The sequence below is a fragment of the Myotis brandtii genome, unplaced genomic scaffold (genome assembly GCF_000412655.1).
Source record: "Myotis brandtii unplaced genomic scaffold, ASM41265v1 scaffold825, whole genome shotgun sequence".
NCBI classification, from domain to species: Eukaryota; Metazoa; Chordata; class Mammalia; order Chiroptera; family Vespertilionidae; genus Myotis; species Myotis brandtii.
Window position 1 is genome coordinate 1,168,517 of NW_005371349.1, and position 5,082 is coordinate 1,173,598.

The following is a 5,082-nucleotide window of genomic DNA, read 5'->3' on the forward strand; positions in this document are numbered from 1 at the left end:
TCAGGAAGAGAGCAAGTCCCCTGGCCGCCTGGCTCAGTGGTTAGAGCGCCGGCCAGAGAAAGCAAGGGTCTCGGTCGGTCCTCACACTTTCCTGCGCTCCGCAGCTGACTGGAGGGCTGGGGGTAAATACCAGCCTTCCGAGCATTCAGACAAAGCTAGTGAAGCTGCGTCGTTTTTAAGAGAGAGAGAGAGAGAGAACAAAGAACTCCGAGAACCTCCCTAAATTACAAGTGTGGGTTACAGTAATTGCTAAATTGCAGAGCTCCAACTTTATCAGACACACGCCCCCTCCGCTCCCCCGGTTCTCAGAGGCTGTGCTGAGCTGACAAAAGCCCACAAGCTCTGTGGAAAGCCTGGCAGGGAGCTGAGTGGGGCCAAGGGAGCCCCTCCCCTCCTTGCAGGTGAGGCTGGGAGCCGAGATCTGGCGAATTCCGCCCCCCCCCCTCCCTGAGAACCAAAGCCGCAGGTGATTGGGTAGCTGGGATGGTAGCATTTTCCGAACGTGCGGAAGCGCAGTGGGCTGTGCCGAGTCACTGGGCTCAGTGGAGAGGGCCTTCACCAGGCTACCGTTCTTCCTTACTTTCACCGTTTGCAGCGGCAGCGCCTTCAGCTCCAAGGGCACATGCCTCGTCCGTGAGAATTACCTCCCACCTCTGCACACTGGTGGTCCCTGTCCTGTAGCTCCCACCCTCCACACACACGCCGGTTCACACCCTCCGTGCCTCCGGACAGGCCAGCTACGCGCAGGCATGTACCACCTGCCTTTTGCATATACACACACATTACGTTTCTCATGCTGGCCTCTGCTCTCCGAGCACCTGACCCCGTGACCCCGGCGGCTGTGGTGAAGTGAATCGAAGCCCTGACCCAGCTCACCTGCATTTTAGAGCGACAGCCCCTCCCGGGAATGGCCCAAAGGAGGAGAGAGCAGGTTGTTTTTCAGAGAGAAATGTATTTATTTTACACACCAGTTTTTCTGCACACATTTGAGGTAAATAAAATCATTGTAAGACATGCAAAGAAGCAGGAAAATGGGACCCACAGTCAAGAGAAAAATCATCAATAGAAGTAGACCCACAGACGGCCGAGACATCGGAATTATGGGACAAGGACTTTACGTATATTAAAGGCATTGAAGGATCTAGTGGGAAAGGCAGGCAGCGCGTGTGAACAGGCCCGGACAGCAGAGTGCGGCAGAAGGGGCTGCACAACGCTCAGCTGCTTCTTTGATGTCAGCTCTGCCCTCAACCTTCTGGTTAGTTTTTGTTCCTTTTGGCTCCAGGGCCGAGGAGCAAGATGAGGGTAAGGCAGAATCTTTTTCTTTCTTTTAGCTTCAGGATGTTGGTGATGGTGGTGGTGATGACGGTGGTGATGGGGATGATGATGGTGATGGGGATGATGACGGTGGTGATGGGGGATGATAATAGTGGTGATGATGGTGGTGGTGACGGTGGTGATGGGGATGAAGATGATGGGGGTGATGATGGTGGTGGTGACGATGGGGATGGGGATGAAGATGATGGGGGTGATGATGGTGGTGGTGACGATGGGGATGGGGATGAAGATGATGGGGGTGATGATGGTGGTGGTGACGATGGGGATGGGGATGAAGATGATGGGGGTGATGATGGTGGTGGTGACGATGGTGATGGGGATGAAGATGATGGTGGTGATGATGGTGGTGGTGACGGTGGTGATGGGGATGAAGATGGGGGGGGTGATGATGATGGTGGTGATAATGATGATGGTGGTGGTGATGATGGTGGTGATGTCGGTGGTGATGGGGATGAAGATGATGGTGGTGATGGTGATAATGATGGTGGTGGTGGTGGTGATAATGATGGTGGTGATGATGATGGCTAACATCCGTGGAACTGTCTGTCATTACTCACCAGATGTGACTAAGTGCTTCAAAGGAACCCAGTCATTTAATCACAACAGTCCCATGTGTTAGGTAGTTTACCATCACTTTACATATGGAGAAACTGAGGCAGGGAACTACGTACGTCACCCAGTCACCCAGCTGGTAAGTGGAAGGACCAGGACTCACTGCCCTTTGATGATCTTTGCAAATGAACCTGGTCCACGGACCTGCAAAACACTAAGGGCAAGTGGGGGGGGGGGCGGGGGGGAGCATGCACCTCCCAGAGCCTCAGCCTTTAGGAAAATCAAGGTCAGAGGAGGAGACTCGGAGCCTGGAGCTGAGCTCCTCTGCCCTCCTCTGCCTCCTCAGGGCCGACTCGCCGAGCGGAGCCTAAGCGCGGAGTTTGCAGACGCTCCGGGCTCTCCTCTGGCCATGCTGACGTGTTGGAAGGGCAGCTCTGCTTTTCATTACTGGGTTTTGCAACGCTGGGTGTCACAACACTGGCTGTGATCCTGCCAGCGTGGCAGCAGAGGGCACAGCTCATGGCCTGTCTCGGTACAGTTGCAATGTTGGCATCCTCTGCCCTCCTCCTCCAGGGCCCGTCCCCAAATCCAAGGCCCGCCCATGGCTGTGAGGGCCCTGGGCACCCCCACATCGTGTGCCTTGGGGTCATGCATGTGTATTGGAGTCTCACGTGTGCACATCCCACTCTGACACCCCACACAGCCCTTCCTGGGACAGACTCTGATGAAGTTACTCGGGGGAGGTGGAGAGGCTGGGGTGGGGAGATAACGTGCAGCGGCTCCCTCGCACGACAACTCTCCGGTATTTAGTTTTTGAATCCAGATGGTTCAGGCCCGCGTGCTGGGCAGCTCTAATTATTTATACTCTTGATCCTCATTCATTACAGCGTCTTCTCCAGCCAGGAGGGAAGACGCCTTTTCCGCGGGGTTCTATTCCACGGCAGCTTCTCTGAGGCCCCGGAGGAGTCGCTGCTGGGCAGCTGGACAAGGCTCCCGACCCCAGGAGGGCGGCCCCGGGGCCGGAGGCCTGGTGTCCCCTGAAACCAGCCTGACTGCTAACAAACAAGGCCTGGCAGAGGGGAGACAGGCGTGGGCCGGCCGAGGGACCAGTGGAGGGAATGGGGCGCAGAGCCTGTGGTTCTATTTCTCTTGCTGTTTGGACCCTGCAGCCCAGCGGGGAGCCCAGGCACAGGGCCCAGGTGTGCCCAGTGCAGGTGCAGAGAAAGGCAGTGGGGCGGCCGCTGGCCCCATCTCCGGGGAGCCCAGTTCTCCCGGAACACGACATGGGCACCAAGTCACTGCGAACGCGGGCCAGTTCCTGGGCGTCAAATTTCAAGAACAACTTCTTTCCGAGGGCGAACACCCCCCGCTCCTCCCCACAGAGACCTCGAAAACGCTCCTTTCCTTTAAATAGGTTTGCTGTTCGCTTTTTTTTAAATGCATTTTTTGTGATTTCAGAGAGGAAGAGAGAGGGAGAAACATCAATGGTGAGAGATCATTGATCGGCTGCCCCACACTGGGACTGAGCCTGCAACCTGGGCAGGTGCCCTGGCCGAGTTGAACCATGGCTTCCGGGTTCACAGGTGGACCCTGAACCGATGGGCCACCCGCCCGGCTGCTGTTCACTCTTCAGTCATCCCCGCAAATGAGCGCTTCTAAGGCCCTGAGGGAGCAAAGAGCTCCCGCACGCGCCCGGTGCCCTGCACCCCAGCCGTCGGGGAAGGACCCACCCGGAGCCTCCCAGGTTTGCATTTGGAACATTTATTTCAGGAAATACATTTCCAACACTTTGTTATTTATACAAAAAGAGGCGGATTCTCAGGAGGCACCTAGCGAAAGGCCACTGCGGAACGCATCCCCGTGAGGGAGGGCTTCGGGCTCGGGGCTGGAGGCGGCAGGTGCCGGGAGAGGCCCCACGGCCGGCTCTGACGCTGGAAGCGGACACGTCCTTCAACACCGTGGTTTTGGCAAAACATGGCAAGTCGGCAAGTAAACTTTCACCGAGGGGTCCTTCCTCTGGTGAGTGGGGAGCCAACGCCCGCAGCCGGGGTCTGTCTGCACCCCGCATCTCCCGCTGCACCCCTGGGGTCTGCAGGCGCCCCCGCACCCATCCCGAGGCAGGAGGAAGCCCGCTGCGCACGCATGCGTGGTCCCTGCTGGTCCCCTTGTGGAGAGAGGCTGAGGGAGCATGGGGGTCCCTGGGCTGTGCTGGTGGGAAATCCTGGCCTTCCCCTCTTGGGGGGGGTCTTTACAATGGGTCCTGGGGTGCAGGCCCCAGGCACACTCAGGGCCACAGAGTCAAGGTCTCCCACCTCCCAGCCAGCAAGGGCGTGGCCAGGGGGGCTGAGCAGGCACCTGGGGTGGCCTGGGCCTTCATTTAACCAGAGCACCAGGGCCAAATGGGTGTCCAGACACAGACCTGCACACTTGCTCAGCCCACGGGCGGGGGGCGCAGGGACCAAGGCCCCTCGGGCCACTGAGCAGCCCAGCCACGGTCCAGAGGCCCCTTCCAGGGCACCGGCCATCACTTCCTCACTCAGCTCCCCACCAGACTCACTTGCTTGACCTTCCTAAAATTTGGGGGGCGGGGGGGGTGGTGCATCTTTTCCTCCTTTGAATCCTCAATCAAATCCCAGCCAGTGGGGACGACAGGGGCACCACAGGCTGACGAGGACACACCTCCCTCTCCAACCCGTCTCCGCTCCCGTCGGGAGTGTGGGCTCGAGGGGGCGGCTGGGTAAAGGCACTTCCTGCTCCAGGGCGGGTTCGCAGGTGGGCGGGCGGGCGGCAGCCGACGGGCTCGCCACGTCTAAGCAATTGGCAACTGCGTCTCGTGGAATTAACTAGTCTCCCCGTGGGGGTACAGGGGTCAGGGGGCTCTCTGAGTTATGTGGTCTGAGTTATGGCCCACACCATGTAAGGGGGTGGAGGCAGCAAGGGCTCCAGGTCCCCCAGCGGGCTCCACCCCTCCTGGGCAACCCCCCAGGCTCCTGGGGCTGAGACAGTGGGGGCACGGGGGTGGGGGGGACCAAGAACAAGAGCAGGAGGCCTGGGGTCCAGCGTCCCTGGACCTCAGGGGCAGCCAGAGCGCCGGCCTCCACGCCCAGCCCCCGTGGGTGGGCCAGTAACAATCATACCCGGGGGCACTCGGAGTCGGTCCTGGCATCGCGGGGAGGGGCGGAGAGTGATGCCGAA